The following is an 18217-nucleotide window of genomic DNA, read 5'->3' as shown; positions in this document are numbered from 1 at the left end:
AAGATTTCTCACAATCTTTGGAACTAAGAAAAAAAAAAAGAAAGAATATAAATTACTATTATACAATTTAATTCTAATTTTTGTTATAGTTAGCATTACAAGTATTGTTATTACTTATAACAATTATAATAAAACAATAATACATAATTTTCCTGTTGAAACTGAATTTTCTGTCACAAATCAGTATCTGGTCCTAATGAAGAGCAGTTAGATCACTGTATAAAACATTTGCTATATGGCCATCTTTACTTGCCCTTTACTTCATATTCCTGGGATTGTTGAGCCACCTCATACCAAAACTGGAAAAAAACAGAACAGAAACACCTGACATAGATGTATAGATATAGATGTATCTTTTTCTTTCAATTCTGGTTCAAGTAAATGAAAATAAATGTACAGTTCACAAAGGATTGTGAAGATGAATATTTAAAAATGGCCTTCAGACAGTCTGGAACTGGGGAAGACTGGAAACAGACAGTACCAAAAGAAAGACGTAAAATGGTGTACATCTTTTGTTACGCTATTAACTAGAACTTTTATAGAAAGTATTCTGGAATATCAGAATATCAGGGGGATAATGGGAAGGGAAAAAAGGAAAAGGAAAAGGAAAAGGAAAAGGAAAAGGAAAAGGAAAAGGAAAAGGAAAAGGAAATGCTTTTAACTGCTTATTTAGCATTACTTTTTTGTAAACACTTCAGCTCTTAAGTTTATGGACAAGACTCTTGCCACCAAGGATTACATTTAGAAAACAGACTCGTGGTTCCACTCGAGTGGGCAGCCGAGCTCCACCACAGCCGCTCTCTCACTCCCCCTCCTCAAAGAGGAATGGGGAGAAAATATGTGAAAAGGGCTCAAAGGTTGAGATAAGGACGAGAAAATCACGCAATAATTATTGTAACCGGCAAAACAGACTCAGCATAAGAAGATAGTAAGATTTATTGCTCATTACTAACAAGCTAGAGAAGTGAGAAACAAAGGAAAGAAACCAAAAGCACCTTCCCCCCCCATCCACCCTCTTCCACCTCCTCCCCCCGAGCGGCGCAGGGGAACGGGGGAATGGGGGTTATGGTCAGTCTACAGCACTTCTTCTCTGCCACTCCTTCTCGGTCACTCTTGTCCCCTGTGCTGTGGGGTCCCTGCCATGGGATGCAGTCCTTGATGAACTGATCCAGCGTGGGCTTCCCACAGGCAGCAGCTCTTCCAGAGATGCTCCAGATATGGGTCCGTACCACAGGGTCCATCTCTAAGGAGAAAACTGCTCCAACCTGGGTCCCCTACGGGCAGCAGCTCCTGCCAGGTCACCTGCTCCTGCGTGGGCTCCTCTCCACGGGCTACAGGTCTGGCCCGGAATCTGCTCCGGCAGGGGTCTTCCACAGGCGGCAGCCTCCGTCGGTGCAGGGCCACCTGCTCCACCGTGGTCTCCTCCACGGGCTGCAGCGTGGAACCCTGCTCCACCGTGGTACTCCATGGGCTGCAGGGGGACATCCTGCTTCACCATGGTCCTCACCACAGGCCGCAGGGGACTTCTGCTCCGGCGCCTGGAGCACCTCTCCCCCTCCTTCTTCACTGACCTTGGCACCTGCAAGGCTGTTTCTCACTCCCTTCACTCTCCCAGCTGCTGTGTGTCACAGCGTTTTTTTCCCTGTCTTAAATATGCTCTCACAGAGGCGCAAAACAACATCGCTTATTGGCTCAGCTCTGGAAAACAATGGGGCCCTTCCCAAACATGGGGCAGCTTCTAGATCCTTCTCACAGAAACCACCCCTATGGCCCCCTGCTACTAAAACCTTGCAACGTAAACCCACTATACTATGTCATGTTCTCTTTACTGCCTTATTTAATGAACCTAAAATCATGTTGAAAAAAAATCTTTTTGTCGCAAGAAAGTATTATCTTTTAGTTTGCACAAAGATTAGGAGCAATATAAAAAGTCTTACATGCAAAATATTGTTATGTTGAAAATAATCAAGTGCTGTCAGCAACATTTTGGAGTACTGTACAGTGAATTTAAACAGTCCATATACTTGGTAGATGCATACAACAAAAATTCACTTTTGTTAAGTAGAATTGGATCAGTTCACAACAGAAGAGATTTTTTTTTTCATTCTCCTTTATTCCGTTAAAGACATAATCTCATATATTTTCTTCATACATGTTATACAGATTTTTATTTTTGTTATGCCTTATCAGCACTTCAGCTATTTCAAGGAGACATTCATGTACAGAGTGGATATAAAATATTTGAAAATAGTTCATAGTTTTTTCTTTGTTTGGTTGGTTTTAGTCCTAATTTCTCTCAAAGCACTTTGTACATGTCAGTAAATTACAGTAACACAATAGCATCATATTTTACACAAATTTAAGCTGATTTAAAGAGTTTTTGTTATTGAACAAGTCACATACCAAAATGCAATTGCCCTTCTTGTTCTTGTTCATAATGCCTTTATATTTTCTCTCTTTTATAAACACAAGTAGCTCAGTGTATCGTGTTTACATTGCAAGGGTTTAGTAGTGAGGGGCTGCAGGGTTGACCTCTGTGAGAAGAGCCCAGAACCTGGCCCATGTCAGAGCAGAGCCAGCTCCAAAAAGGGATGCGCTGCTGGCCAGAGCAGAGCCATGAGCGATGCTGGTTGTGCCTCTGGGATAGCAGATTTAAGGGGAAGAAACAATGTGCAGTAGCAGCTTGGAGAGAGGAGTGAGAACCAGCCTTGCAACCACCAAGGTCAGTGCAGGAGGGTAGGAGGTGCTCCAGGCACAGAGCAGAAGTTCCCCGCTTAGTATTAAAATTAGCTACAAGAAGTCATTTCCATAAATTCCTCTTGTCTGCGCTTGCACAGTGCCTTGTGTTGGTGGGCTCTGAGGGTCGTGGGGATGAAGTAAGATGTCTTCATCAGGGTTGAACTTTTCACCTCATCTCTTTGTGCATGCTCTCTGAGGCCTTTGTCACAATCTGGGCCATAAGGTTGTTTTGATCTGGTTCTTGGGGTCCAAGGGGCTCCTGTTATCTCAAGGCCTTTCATGTTTGACATTCTTTATCTTGTCCTTTTAAGAACAGTCCTCCTTATCTCTGAGCCCTTGGTCACAGTCCGAACCATGAGGTTGTTTTGATCTGGTTCTCGGGGTCCGAGGGGCTCCTGTTATCTGGAGGTCTAAGTGCAGCACAGGCACAGTACATCGCAAATGTAGCACATACTCATTCTTAATCAATTGCTCTCTAATTTCTAATTCCATGTTTCAGTGGTGGAGTTCATCTGCCCAGCTGGGTAAAACCACCACAGAAATGCATGTTATTTTCATGCTACTTTATTAATATTCATCACTATTTGTAATGAAAGTTTTCTAGCTGTCAAAGTCTGATCTGTTGTACTAACTGTCGTATTTATTGTTTTCATTTACTGATGTGTTAAAGACATTCAGAACTGTGTATCTTTTAACTTGTCAGTGGCTTTATTTATTTATTTATTTAATGCACTATATCTAATTTCTGTCCTTCACTCTTTTGGATTTCTTCAGGAAATATTTGTTAGAAAAAATTCATTGTCTAAGCTTTTGACCAGGGACTGACTGACTTTGATCTAATCTTGAGGTACCAAGAGAACAAGTCACAGAGGTATAAGATGCTTTCCTATACATATAGGAAGTGGTCATCCATCACTTTGAGTACCTAAGGAGTATTCACTCTCTCTCATCACTTTCTTTCATGACTAACGCCTTGTCAAAATGCCATCTTTTCCAAATTTAAACCAATTTTGAGTAACATAAGTGAAATAAAAGCCTCTTCTGTGGCTTCTTTTAAAATACTTTTTTGTAATATTAAAAACTGTTAATCCTTTTTTTTTTTTCCTTTTCTTTAAAACCATGAATAGCAAAATTTTTCTTTCTAAGAGGTGTTTACAACAGACATGCTTTAATGAGACAGTCTTAATGACAGCAGCCCAACAAAAGGTATAAATGGCATGAAAAGCACAAGATAATGCTCTTAGCATGAAACGTGGAGCCATAAATATGTGGAGCAAGGAAGAAACTGTATTAACAGTAGTTGAGATTCATTCTGTAAAGTATGGAGAGAGGTATGTTATTATAATAGCTTGTAATAGTAGTGAAGCATAAGTCTTAATGGTATGTGTTATCTGTGCATTGTTGATGGGTTTTGGTCATGTTTTTAAAGAAAGTTCACAAATTGTTCATACATCTATTTGAAATAAAGTCCTGTTATTGGAGTAAAAGAAGAGGATGTAGCTGGAAGCCAGATTAATTTGTGCAGGTACTTCATTACCATCCCTATAGCATAGTCAGCCTTGAATCATGTAGTCTTTATGTCTCATTGTCTGCCTCCTTTGCTGATTACTTCAAAATCCTGATGTTGACAACAGGGAGAAGGGAGGATAAAGGACAGACAGATGTCTGTAGTATATACTACATTATATATAACTTATTATGTTTATAGATGGTAGTCATCTTATAACTGAAAATAGTCCAAGTCCACAGATATAACTGGTAGAAGTGGAAACAAACCCAAAACTTATGCTTCCTAGGAAGAAGCTCAGATTCATCAGGGCATTCTGACCTCCTTTCACACATAAGCTGGCAAGAGCAAAGTGAAGCAAAGTGAATTTGCAAAAGAAGTATTTTACTAACGCAGGTTATGAAATGACATATATATTGATTTAAGCAATATTTATTTATTTATTTATATTTTTTATTGTTGCTTTCTTTAGCATGTGACATGCAAGGAATCATTACTAGTCAGTCTTTTCAATATATCTACAAGGAAACATAAATGGGAGAGGAAATCTGCAATAGGACAAGCAGTTCTGAATGTCATTAGGCTCTTGATGTCTACAGCCATGTGAAAATGAATCTGACATGGTTTATTACAGAACAGTGATGGAGCAGCACTTGACTGAGCTGGAAAATCTTTCACTTGCTATTATGCTGTTATGGCTGAAATGAATGTAGAATAGAAGCTAAAGTCACCTTTCCTAAAAATCTTATGCAGTTGCACTTCTCCATTTCATACAGAAGTGCAACTTACGTATTCTGCAGATATGAGGAGGGAAAATCATCAGTCACACTTTTCTTACATTTGCCTACTCAAGCAAATGACACTGTAATGACAATAATATATTTCTAATGTATTGTCACCATCAAGGAACCAGAAACAGAAAAGTTTTCACTTGACTTTGTCTAAAATGTGTAAATCTTTTAAGCATTAGATCCATACAAAATCACTGGTGTGAGGAAGTATGGTTATTTTTTTTTTCCCTTTTGATATTAAACAGTGAAACTTCTGGCTTAGTGCTAACATCGGAATCAAATGAGTCCTGACTCTCTTGACTATTCCATTATGAATTTGTCTTAAGAAAATTCCAGGATGTATCCTTACTCTCTTTAACACATAGAATAAACTGCACTACAAACTCAGACTTAGTTGCCTGTGAATTTCTATAGAATGGGAATAGGGAATGGGGAATGGGAATAGGGAATAGGGAATAGGGATAGGGAAAGGGAAAGGGAAAGGGAAAGAGAAAGGGAAAAAGAAAAGGAAAGGGAAAGGGAAGGGGAAAGGGAAAGGGAAAGGGAAAGGGAAAGGGAAAGGGAAAGGGAAAGGGAAAGGGAAAGGGAAAGGGAAAGGGAAAGGGAAAGGGAAAGGGAAAGGGAAAGGGAAAGGGAAAGGGAAAGGGAAAGGGAAAGGGAAGGGAAGGGGCGGGAAGGGAAGGGGCGGGAAGGGGCGGGAAGGGGTGGGAAGGGAAGGGAAGGGAAGGGAAGGGAAGGGAAGGGAAGGGAAGGGAAGGGAAGGGAAGGGAAGGGAAGGGAAGGGAAGGGAAGGGAAGGGAAGGGGAAGGAAAAAGGATGTGCTGTTTCCACAAGTCCTGTCATTGCTTAACAGGGACTGACACCTCTCTGCTTCCCCTCCTCAGGAAGTTGCAGAGAGCAATGAGGTCACCTCTTGGCCTTCTTTTCTTCAAACTAAACAGCCCAAGTGTCCTCAGCCTCTCCTCATAGGGCATGCCCTTCACCCCTTTTACCAGCTTTGTTTCTGTCCTCTGGACACTTTCAAGTATCGTAATATCCTTTCTATGTTGTGGAGCCCAGAACTGCATGCAATATTCAAGGTGAGGCCATACCAACACCAAATACAGTGGGAGAATCACTTCTTTTGACCAGCTGGCTATGCTGTGTTTAATGCATCCCAAATTGTGTTTGTCTCTCTTTTCTGCCAGGGCACACTGCTGACTGATATTGAGCCTGCTATCGACCAGCACCCCAGATCCCTTTCTCCTGAGCTGCTCTCTAGCTACTAATTTCCCAGAAAATGAGTGGATAGAACAGATACCGGAGAAGTATTATTACATTAAATAAATTTGTATCTCCATAAGACACACTGTGCAAGCAACAACAATTACGTTCAGAATGTAGAATTGTATGTGTTGGCTCTGATTCTGTTATGGAACAAAAAAAAATAGCTTTGTAGCTAAGAGTTCTCAATTACTTCTGATTTATACTTTGTATAAAAATAAATAAATGCAAAACAAAAACTCTAAATGTAATAACAATTTCCTATATAAAACCAAAATTAAAACAAACAATCAACTAAACAAAGCAGATAATATTTTATCTACATGACTGTCCTGAAACTATATGGCATATTAGAATTTCAAATTGATTTCCTTATAAGATACTCACATTTTATTGATTCTTTGTCATCTGGATGCTTAAGAATAGCAGCAACAAGAATAAATCCACCTGTGAAATATTAAAGATTGACAGATTCTGACCAACCTCATCTCCTTTGATGACTGGGTGACCTGCCTGGTAGATGACAGAAACGCTGTTGAAGTAGTTTACCTAGACTTCAGCGAAGCCTTTGACACGGTCTCCCACAGTATTCACCTGGAGAAGCTGGCAGCCCATGGCTTGCACAAGTACCCTCTTTGAGGGGTTAAAAACTGGCTGGATGGTTAGGACCAGAGAGTGCTGGTAAATGGAATGAAATCCAGCTGGTGACCAGTGGTGTTCCCCAGGGCTTGATGTTGGGGCCCAGACTCTTTAATATCTTTACTGATGAGTTGGATGAGGGAATTAAGTGCATCCTCAGTAAGTTTGCAGACGACACCAAGTTGGGGGGAAGTGTCCATCTGCCAGAGGGTAGGAAGGTCCTGCAGAGGGACCTGGACAGGATGGGTAGATGGACAGAGGCCAGTGGGATGAGGGTCAACATGGTTGAGTGCTGGGTCCTGCACTTTGGTCACAACAACCCCATGCAATGCTACAGGCTTGGGGGAGAGTGGCTGGAAAGCTGTGCAGAGAAAACGATCTGGGGGTGTTGGTTGATGCTCACCTGAACATAAGCCAGCAATGGCCCAGGTGGCCCAGAAGGCCAAGGCCATCCTGGCTTGTTATCAGGAATAGCATAGCCAGCAGGTCGAGGGAGGTGATTTCCCCCTTCTATTCTGCTCTGGTGAGGCCACACCTCGAGTACTGTGTTCAGTTTTGGGCTCCTCACTGCAAGAAAATCAGAGAATCCAGAAAATCCAGAGAAGGGCTATGAAGCTGGTGAAGGGCCTGGAATACAAGTCTTACGAAGAATGGCTGAGGGAACTGGGGTTGTTTAGTGTGGAGAAGAGGAGGCTCGGGGGAGACTTTATTGCTCTCTACAGCTACCTGAAAGGAAGTTGGGTGGAGCAAGGGAACAGCCTCTTCTGTCAGGTAACTAGTAATAGGACAAGAAGAAATGTCCTCAAGTTGTGCCAGGGGAGGTTTAAGTTGGAAATTAGGAGAAATTTCTCAGAAAGAGTAGTCAGGCACTGGAACAGGTTGCCCAGGAAGGTAGTGGAGTCACCGCCCCGGCGGTGTTTAAGGAAAGGTTGGACTTGGTGCTTAGGAACATGGTGATGTTGGTAGTAGAGCGATGGTTAGACCAGATGATCTTGGAGTTCTTTTCCAACCTTAATGATTCTATGATTCTCTTATTCTATGATTCTATATATATTTGAGCTAAGACATGGCTTCCCTGAAGTACTGTGTGTAGTTGGTGCCTTTCAGTTGTTAAACTGGTGGCGAAGATTTGGCCAAGAAAAGAAGTGTCTCTAAAATCATTTTTTCTCTAGTGTTTTTTGGCTTATCTATTTCTTTACAGATCCACCTAATTTGTAGATTTTCAAAACAATTTTTGCAGTTCCAGTTCATGACTGTGTTTTCAGCAGTGCTGAAGCCTTTCTGGTATGTGTTTGCTCTTGGCTGCCTTCCTGTCTCTTTGTCAATATTCACCTCATTGTTCTGATACATCAGTTTGTGGGACTAGGCCGTGCTTTGGGGATATATGAAACTGTCAATGTAAAGTGTGGACCTTCCTGGCAATAGAACTAATACTATGGAGCTCATGAGCTAAACAACCTTGTAGTTTTCAAAGTGAGGCATTAAAATGAGGACTCTGTCTTGGTTTTTTATCCTGATGACAAATAGCAAGAAAACAACAGAGAAGGAATACCTGGAGCATAAAGGAGTCATAAAAATTTAATTGACTGCATTGGCAGGTCAGCTTTGAATAATAGGATCTTCTGTGCTAAAATGAATAACTCGTTTTACTTTGTGCTAAAGAACAAAATCCTGTACCAGAAAAACATAACAGTTGTATTGCAACTCTTTGCTGAAGAATATGAAGACCTATAGACTTTTAGGGTATTGACTTTCTTGTGCTCTATATTCAGGTCTTACGATGACAAGAGGAAAGACTGATCATAAGAAATGAAGAAAAATGACTGTCAAGGTAGGTTGAAGCTAGTTCTGGATTTAGCTTACATTTTCAGAAGCTTATTTGAGAGCTTAAGTTTCAACTGCAACAGGTGAATACAGTGAAAAAATGTGTGTTTACAGGTGTCTCTCAATACAGAAAACTGTATCCTACGATACAGAAAACTGTATCCTATTAAGTTTAATTTTCTTTTCTGCTTTATTAATATTTGATGGATACATGAAAACATATCTTTGTTATCTGTACTCTTTTTATGCTTACTGATGCATATTACATTATAAAGACAAGGATTTTCTACTGGAAAGAGATGATTCTGGAATTAAATAAGGTAATGCATAGCCTTACACTAGTGTCTGGACTCCAAATCATAAAGCACACAGGAACAAGAGCATTTACTGTTCAACACACAGTGAAAGACAGTAAGATGGTATTTTGCACTAGTAGTCTTAGAAATTTCTTAGAGAGAAAAATTAACTCTCACTACATCTGATTCTGCAGTGTATATTTATTATCTGGTTAGTTCCTCTGTAAGTGATTAATTTATAAATATATAGCTGTGAAAATAATATTGAAAGTTACTTCAACTTATCATATTATAGATTTTTTTTAATCATCCTTCTGAACATAAGCCGGCGGTGTGCTCAGGTGGCCAAGAAGGCCAACGGCATCCTTGCTTGTATCAAGAATAGCATAGCCAGCAGGACCAGGGAGGTGATTGTCCCCGTGTACTCTGCTCTGGTGAAGCTGCAACTTGAATACTGTGTTCAGTTTTTCTCCTCTCATTACAAGAAAAGAGTTTGCCCAGAGAGGGGCCATGAAGCTGGTGAAGGGCCTGGAAAACAAATCCTATGAGGAGCGGCTGAGGGAACTGGGGTTGTTTAGTCTGGAGAAGAGAAGGCTCAGGGGAGACCTTATTGCTCTCCACAACTACCTGAAAAGAAGTTGTGGGGAGCTGGGGATCATCCTCTTCATGCAGATAACTAGCAATAGGACAAGAGGAAATGGGGTCATGTTGCGCCAGGGGGAGTTTTAGGTTGGAAATTAGGAGACATTTATTTTCAGAAAGAGTAATCAGACATTGGAACCGGTTACCCAGAGAGGTGGTGGAGTCCCCATCCTGGGGGGTGTTTAAAGAAAAGTTGGACATGGTCCTTGGGAACAGGGTTTAGTAGGTGATACTGGTGGTAGGGATATGGTTGGACCAAATGATCTTGGAGGTCTTTTCCAACCTTAATGATTATATGATCCTATGAAAATGAGCCAAGATATTCTATTATGTCTTGTCTAACAAACTTTTTTATTGTCTTTCTTTTTCTTTTAATTTATTTATTTATTTATTTATTTTTGTGGTTGTGTTCATTTTCAGATTAAACAAATAAAATAAATCAACACTGGAAACAATCCCTCTTGTATTTTAGCAGAAAAAAGTGAGTTTCCAGGGTTTTCTAAATGAGTTAGGAATGTTGTTCACAAGTATCCCAGTATCTTTCAAGCTATATTCAGAAATGATCTTTTTCCTTTTTCAGAATTTATTTACATAATGAGTGAATGAACATAATCCCACAGAAAGTGGTGAAAATTAACATATAGAAGAAAATAGGGTAGGCTTACATTTTAGGAAAACCCTTGGAGGAGCAAACACATGCAAAATATACCCAGTTATAAGTCTCAGTTCACATGTACGTTTCTATTTGTACTTGATGGCACCTGCCATAGGCTACAGTCCTCTCAAATCAGCATAGGTAAACCTCATTATCAGGCTCTCTACTTCTTAATTTTTTCACGTTAAAAATAAATCTTACCCTACATGTCTTCCAAATACATACAAGTATTTGCAAACAATTGAAAGGTGGAGGAGAGTAGAGAGAGAGGGAAAGAAAGGAAAGGAAAGGAAAGGAAAGGAAAGGAAAGGAAAGGAAAGGAAGGAAGGAAGGAAGGAAGGAAGGAAGGAAGGAAGGAAGGAAGGAAGGAAGGAAGGAAGGAAGGAAGGAAGGAAGAAAAAGTATCTTAAGTCTAAATAAACTCCTAAACCTTTAGACTAGAAGCTGTGTGAGAATAGTTAGCCTGTGTCAGTTAAAATGTCTTTGTCTATATCAGTGACATTATAACAATTAGTGTTAGCTGAGGCTCTGGTCCATAAATTATTTTTAAAAGACTATATTACATTCCCCTTGACTATTAGGGGAGAGAGCTCTTGCCTATTTATTCTGTAGATATTTTTAAAGATGTATTTTGAACAGGCTATATGCTTCTCAACCGACAAACTGTATGCAAGTAGTTATTAGCTATACACCAAAAGGAAAGCTAGATTAGAAACCTCTGGGTACCAAACAACTATTATCCCTGTGTTATATATCCCTGTAAATGAGAACCCATCATTTATCCACATGCAAAATATTGTATATTCAGGCAATGGAATTAAAATGAAACTTTCTGTTATCTCAACTGAGGTTTGACTGTAGAATTTGTCCCAAGCCCTCTGTCTGATATTTTGCATATACAGTGGAAGAAGTTGATTTAGCTGATTTTAACTGAACCACTGAGGCAAAAAAGAAAAATAATGGACATCAAACCAAGCAGATGACTGATAAGGCAGCTATATGTATGCCTATTGACACACATATGGTCTTTAAAAAAAGTGGTGTTGGCTCCCTGGTGTCTTATTGTTGCAGGAAGAACGGCCGAAAACATGACAGACACCAGTATGGTCAGATCATGCTCCATTTTATTACCCGAATAGCCTAGCTTTTATAGCAAATTTAATAGGGGCGGATAGTGTCTCATACAAGATTATTGGTCAAAAGCACTCAGACAAACAACTGCAAGAAAACAACCCCACCTGCAAGAAAACAACCCCCTTGTGATTAGCAGTCACGTAGACCTTGTCCTTGAAGCCAGCTGCTGGCAACAATATTTTTCTAAATTCCTCAATTGGGCGATGTGGGAATCATTGTCATGGGAATTTCTCATAGTTGCCCTGGTAGCTTGGTTTGCTCAGCTGCAGCAAGCCACGGGATCTTTGCTGTTTCAAAAATCCCTCAACATCTTATGACTAAAAGTAAAATGAATAATGAAGTGAATGCTCTAATTCAGGTTCAGGAATATTTAATTTTATGTCCTGAGTCTCTTTCTCCATCCAAAAGGTGCATAACAAAGAAGAAATTTAGTTAACACAGTAGGTTAATATCTATTTTTGCTTAGAAGTTCCCTCTAGGCAAAGTGCGGTCTTTATATATTTGGCAGGGATTTTGCTATTGACTTCAATGAATTTTAGGTTTACGTACAATCTAGCCAAACAGAAATTTATTATATACATTTCCCTGGAGGCAAAATTGACATTTTCAAGCCTCAGTGTACTAATTTAATTTATAAACCAGTAGCAATTGTTTACAGAAGAAAACAAAACAAAACAAACAAAATAGAATAAAACACTACTTTGTCCTCGTAAATACAGTCTTCTGACACACTAAAATTTGAATTAAGCTACTAATGCATTGCATCGCACTTGACAGCAGTGGGACCATCCTAGCTCCCAAAACAGTGACTGTTTAGTGAACTGTTTTACTTAGAAGCAAACTTTATTGATAGATGTTAATTTGTCTATAGACAAATATATAATAAGTATATTTAAAGACTATAATAATAACAAAGAAAATATTTTTAATTTCTTTTACTATTTTTGTTCTGATGGAGGTTTTCTAACTAGACTGTTTATCCATCTCTGGCTTTCATTCACATATGTAGAGAGAGAAAGTATATCCTTGCACTTCATTGATGAACACTAAGCAAATACTCTTGGTAAGACTATATTCTGAAAACTTTCCACAGGAGGTTATGGAAGCAGGTGAGCTACACCGCAGCCAAATTGAAAGGCTACCCTCTAAAACTTTACTCTGCAGTTGGTGCCCATAGGCCACAGTCTAGTGATCTTCAGCTGTGAATGACCAGTTTCCAAATTAATGTTAGAACTACAGAACAACACCACAGTACTGATGTCTACCTGACCAGGCAGACAGCTTTCAGTAATCCCCTCTTCACCTCAATAAAATATTAATTCATATCTTCAGTCACAATTTCACTATTTCCTTCATGATTTCTGGGACACAGGGGCTGCGTAACCATATAAAAGAGGTTCCAAAGAAATGGAGCATTGTCGTGGTTTAACCCGACCGGCAGCTAAACACCACGCAGCCGTTCGCTCACCCTCCCCCCTCCCTCTCTGGGACGGGGGAGAGAAATGGAAAGTGAAGCCCGTGAGTTGAGATAAAGACAGTTTAATAAGACAGGAAAAAAAATAACAAAAATAATAATAACAATAATAATAATGATGATACAATGGTGATAATACGAAAGTAATAATAATATGTACAAACAAGTGATGCACAATGCAATTGCTCACCACCCGCTCACCGATGCCCAGCCTAACCCCGAGCAGTCCGGCCCCCTCCCCCCGGCTAGCCACCCCTATATATTGTTTAGCATGACGTCAGATGGTATGGAATACCCCTTTGGCTAGTTTGGGTCACCTGTCCTGGGTCTGTCCCCTCCCAGCTCTTACTGCACCCCCCAGCCTGCCCGTTGGCAGGACAGAGCAAAGGCTGAGATGTCCTTGGCTTAGTATAAGCACTGCTCTGCAACAATTAAAGCATCGGGGTGTTATCATCACTCTTCTCATTCTAAGCCAAAACACAGCATTCCACCAGCTACTAGGAAGAAAATTAATTCTGTGCTAACTGAAACCAGGACATCTATCCACCCCTTATTCCATACCATTTATGTCATGCTCAGGTTACACTCTTTTCCATACATTCTAATTAGTCACCTATAGTAATCATGGTAGTGATAACATACAGTATAATATACTATTTAACATGGTGCAATTCAGTTCATGGGCTATTCTCACCCAGTATTAAATCTCCTTGAGGTACACACCGGACCTCTCCGTTCTTTTGCATCACCCACCAAGTATATCCAGGTCCCTGAGCGAAAACAATTCCACGAATAGGTTTGCCTTTTCCTGAGGCAGGAGTAGCCCAGACTGTTTTACCCAGCATATTTTTTACATGCACTACAGGAACTTTATCCCCATCTACAGTACGTAACAGGTTTGATTGGGCAGGTCCAGCTCGGTTGGTAGATCCCCTAGTATTGACTAACCAGGTGGCCTTTGCCAAATGCGTATCCCAGTTTTTGAACGTCCCAGCGCCCATTGCTTTCAAGGTAGTCTTTAACAGGCCATTGTATCGTTCAACTTTCCCGGAGGCTGGTGCATGATAGGGGATGTGATACACCCATTCAATACCATGTTCTTTGGCCCAAGTGTCTATAAGGTTGTTTCGGAAGTGAGTCCCATTGTCTGATTCTATTCTTTCTGGGGTGCCATGTCGCCATAGGACTTGCTTTTCAAGGCCCAGGATGGTGTTCCGGGCGGTAGCATGAGGCACAGGATATGTTTCCAGCCATCCGGTGGTTGCTTCCACCATTGTAAGTACGTGGCGCTTGCCATTGCGAGTTTGAGGGAGTGTGATGTAATCAATCTGCCAGGCCTCTCCATATTTATATTTCAGCCATCGTCCTCCATACCAAAGAGGCTTTGACCGTTTGGCTTGCTTGATTGCAGCACATGTTTCACAGTCATGAATAACCTGTGCTATAGCGTCCATGGTCAAGTCCACCCCTCGATCACGAGCCCATCTGTATGTTGCATCTCTACCTTGATGGCCTGAGGTGTTATGGGCCCATCGGGCTATAAATAATTCACCTTTATGCTGCCAATCCAGGTCCACCTGAGCTACTTCAATCTTAGCAGCCTGATCCACCTGCTGGTTGTTTTGATGTTCTTCAGTAGCCCGATTCTTGGGCACATGAGCATCTACGTGGCGTACTTTCACAGCCAGGTTCTCTACCCGAGCAGCAATATCTTGCCACAATGCAGCAGCCCAGATAGGTTTGCCCCTACGCTGCCAGTTGTTTTGCTTCCATTGCTGTAACCATCCCCACAGGGCATTTGCTACCATCCATGAATCGGTGTAGAGATAGAGAACTGGCCATTTTTCTCGTTCAGCAATGTCTAAAGCCAGCTGAATGGCTTTCACTTCTGCAAACTGACTCGATTCACCTTCTCCCTCAGCAGCTTCTGCAACTCGTCGCGTAGGACTCCATACAGCAGCCTTCCATCTCCGATGCTTCCCTACAATACGACAGGACCCATCAGTGAACAGGGCATATTTCTTTTCATTCTCTGGCAACTGGTTGTACAGTGGGGCTTCTTCAGCACGACCCACCTCCTCCTCTGATGATATCCCAAAGTATTTGCCTTCTGGCCAGTCCATGATCACTTCCAATATTCCTGGGCGACTGGGGTTTCCTATTCGAGCCCGCTGAGTAATCAGTGCAACCCACTTGCTCCATGTAGCATCAGTTGCATGATGCGTAGAGGGGACCCTTCCCTTGAACATCCAGCCTAGTACCGGTAATCGGGGTGCTAGGAGGAGCTGCGCTTCAGTACCGACCACCTCCGAAGCAGATCGAACTCCTTCATATGCTGCCAATATCTCCTTTTCAGTTGGAGTATAGCGGGCCTCAGATCCTCTGTATCCCCGACTCCAAAACCCCAGAGGCCGACCTCGAGTTTCCCCAGGTTCTTTCTGCCAGAGGCTCCAGGTGGGGCCGTTCTCCCCGGCTGCAGTGTAGAGCACATTCTTTACATCTGGTCCTGTTCGAACTGGCCCAAGGGCTACTGCATGGACTATTTCCTGCTTGATTTGTTCAAAGGCTTGTCGTTGTTCAGGGCCCCATTCAAACTCATTCTTCTTACGAGTTACTTGGTAGAGTGGGTTTACAATTAGACTGTAATTTGGGATGTGCATTCTCCAAAACCCCACAACACCTAGGAAAGTCTGTGTTTCTTTTTTGTTAGTTGGTGGAGACATAGCTGTTATTTTGTTGATCACATCCATTGGGATTTGACGACGTCCATCTTGCCATTTTATTCCTAAAAACTGGATCTCCCGTGCAGGTCCTTTGACTTTATTTTGTTTTATGGCAAAACCGGCTTTCAGAAGGATTTGGACTATTTTCTTCCCTTTCTCGAAAACTTCCTCTGCTGTGTCACCCCACACAATAATGTCATCGATGTACTGCAGGTGTTCAGGAGCTTCCCCCTGCTCTAGTGCAGACTGGATCAGCCCATGGCAAATGGTAGGGCTGTGTTTCCACCCCTGGGGCAGCCGATTCCAAGTATATTGGACTCCCCTCCAAGTGAAGGGCCCAATCCTGTACCAACACCTATTCTGATTCTTCGGCCATCCGGAAGTCTACATCTTAATATATATGAAGAAGGGACTGAGGGGGGTTAGTTGCGTGCTGTTGCGGAGCGGAGACTCCCCAGCCGCCCAGCGCTGTTTTGCTTGTGTCTGCTTACTTGATTAATAAAATAATTTCAATAGACCAGTAAATTGTGTGGTCTAATTTATAACACCCTCCAAGTGAAAGCAAATTGTGGCCTGCACTCCGCTGCTAGAGGGATGGAGAAAAATGCATTAGCGATATCAATTGTGGCGTACCACTTGGCTGCCTTCGATTCAAGTTCATACTGGAGTTCCAGCATGTCCGGCACTGCAGCACTCAGTGGTGGCGTGACTTCGTTCAGGCCACGATAGTCCACTGTTAGTCTCCACTCACCATTAGACTTTGGCACTGGCCATATGGGACTATTGAAAGGTGAATGAGTCTTGCTGATCACTCCTTGGCTCTCCAATTGACAAATTAGTTTATGGATGGGGATCAGGGAGTCTCGGTTAGTGCGATATTGCCGCCGGTGCACAGTTGTGGTAGCGATTGGCACTTGCTGTTCTTCGACCCTCAGCAACCCCACAACAGAGGGGTCCTCTGAGAGACCAGGCAAGGTAGATAATTGTTTAATGCCCTCTGTCTCTAAGGCAGCTATACCAAAAGCCCACCGGAACCCTTTTGGGTCCTTGCAATATCCTCTTCTAAGATAGTCTATGCCAAGGATACATGGAGCATCCGGACCAGTCACAATGCGGTGCTTTTCCCACTCATTCCCAGTCAGACTCACTTCAGCCTCCAATACAGTCAACTGCTGAGATCCCCCTGTCACTCCACAAATACAGATGGGCTCTGGTCCTTTATAGCTCGATGGCATTATAGTACATTGTGCACCGGTGTCTACTAAAGCCTTATACTTCTGTGCGCGTGATGTGCCAGGCCATCGAATCCACACAGTCCAATAAACTCGATTGTCCCTTTCCTCCCCCTGGCTGGAGGCAGGGCCCCCCTAATCCTGGTCAGAATCTTCCTCGTTTCTGTGTTTGAAGGACTGTCTGCTGGAAGTTGGAGCAGCAAACTTTTCGGAGAATCCCTTTTTCCTGATTGTTTTCTTTTGCAACTCACGTACCCGTGCCTCTAGGGTCGCGGTAGATTTTCCATCCCACTTTCTCATGTCCTCTCCATGGTCTCGTAAGTAAAACCACAGGGTGGCACGGGGTGAGTACCCACCATATCGTCTTCCTTGTGTGGGTGAACGCCTACCCCTGACAGCTGAGACACTGCTTTGTACAGGTGCGAAGGAGAATAATCTCTCTTCAAGTTGGTGAACCTTTTCAGAAAGTTTCTCCCAAGTGTTCTCCTTTGGTCGGTGGGCACTGGTTGGTTCAGGTGGGGAGGACAATAGATTCTCTTCAAGTTGGTGAACCTTTTCAGAAAGTTTCTCCACAGCTGAGACGCAGGCCTGTAAGGAAGAGGAGAGACTTTCTTCGTACTGCCGGAGTTGTTTAGCCGCTTCACCCACTGTGGGTTCCTCATCCTCTTTCCAGGCCATTATTGCCAATGAGCTGGCATATGATGATGGTGCACTCCGTACAAACTTCCGCCACATGGGTCGTGTACACTTGACTTCATCTGGATCTGTGGATGTTTGTTTGAGGTCTGGATCCTCATAAATCACTTCCCGTATGGCTAATTCCCTCAGGTACTGGATTCCCTTCTCCATAGTGGTCCACTTGCCTGGTAGACATAAAATATCTTCCTTGAAGGGATACCTTTCCCTCACAGCTGAGAGGAGACGCCTCCAGAGGCTGGTGGGTCGTGCTCCATCTGCAATTGCTTTGTCAATGCCGGCGTCTCGAGCAAGGGATCCCAGCCGCTTGGCTTCCCTGCCGTCTAATTCCACACAATTGGCTCCAGAGTCCCAGCACCGGAGCAGCCAGGTGACAAGCTGCTCACCTATACAGCGACCAAAATCTTTTCGCACATCTCGTAGCTCGCGCTCGTTTAGGCTTCGGGTAGTTACTGTTGCTCTTTCGGCATCCTCATCTTCCTCCTCCTGAATCCTTGACGGCCCAGCGTCGTCATCATCTTCGTCATCTCTATACTTAGTTTTGGCAGAAGCCTTACCTGGATTGGCAGAAGACTCTCTGCGTTCTAAACGACTTGAATTTC

This window comes from Aythya marila, assembly GCF_965140915.1.
Source record: "Aythya marila genome assembly, chromosome: W".
In the NCBI taxonomy this organism is placed as follows: domain Eukaryota; kingdom Metazoa; phylum Chordata; class Aves; order Anseriformes; family Anatidae; genus Aythya; species Aythya marila.
This window is presented reverse-complemented; position numbering follows the sequence as displayed.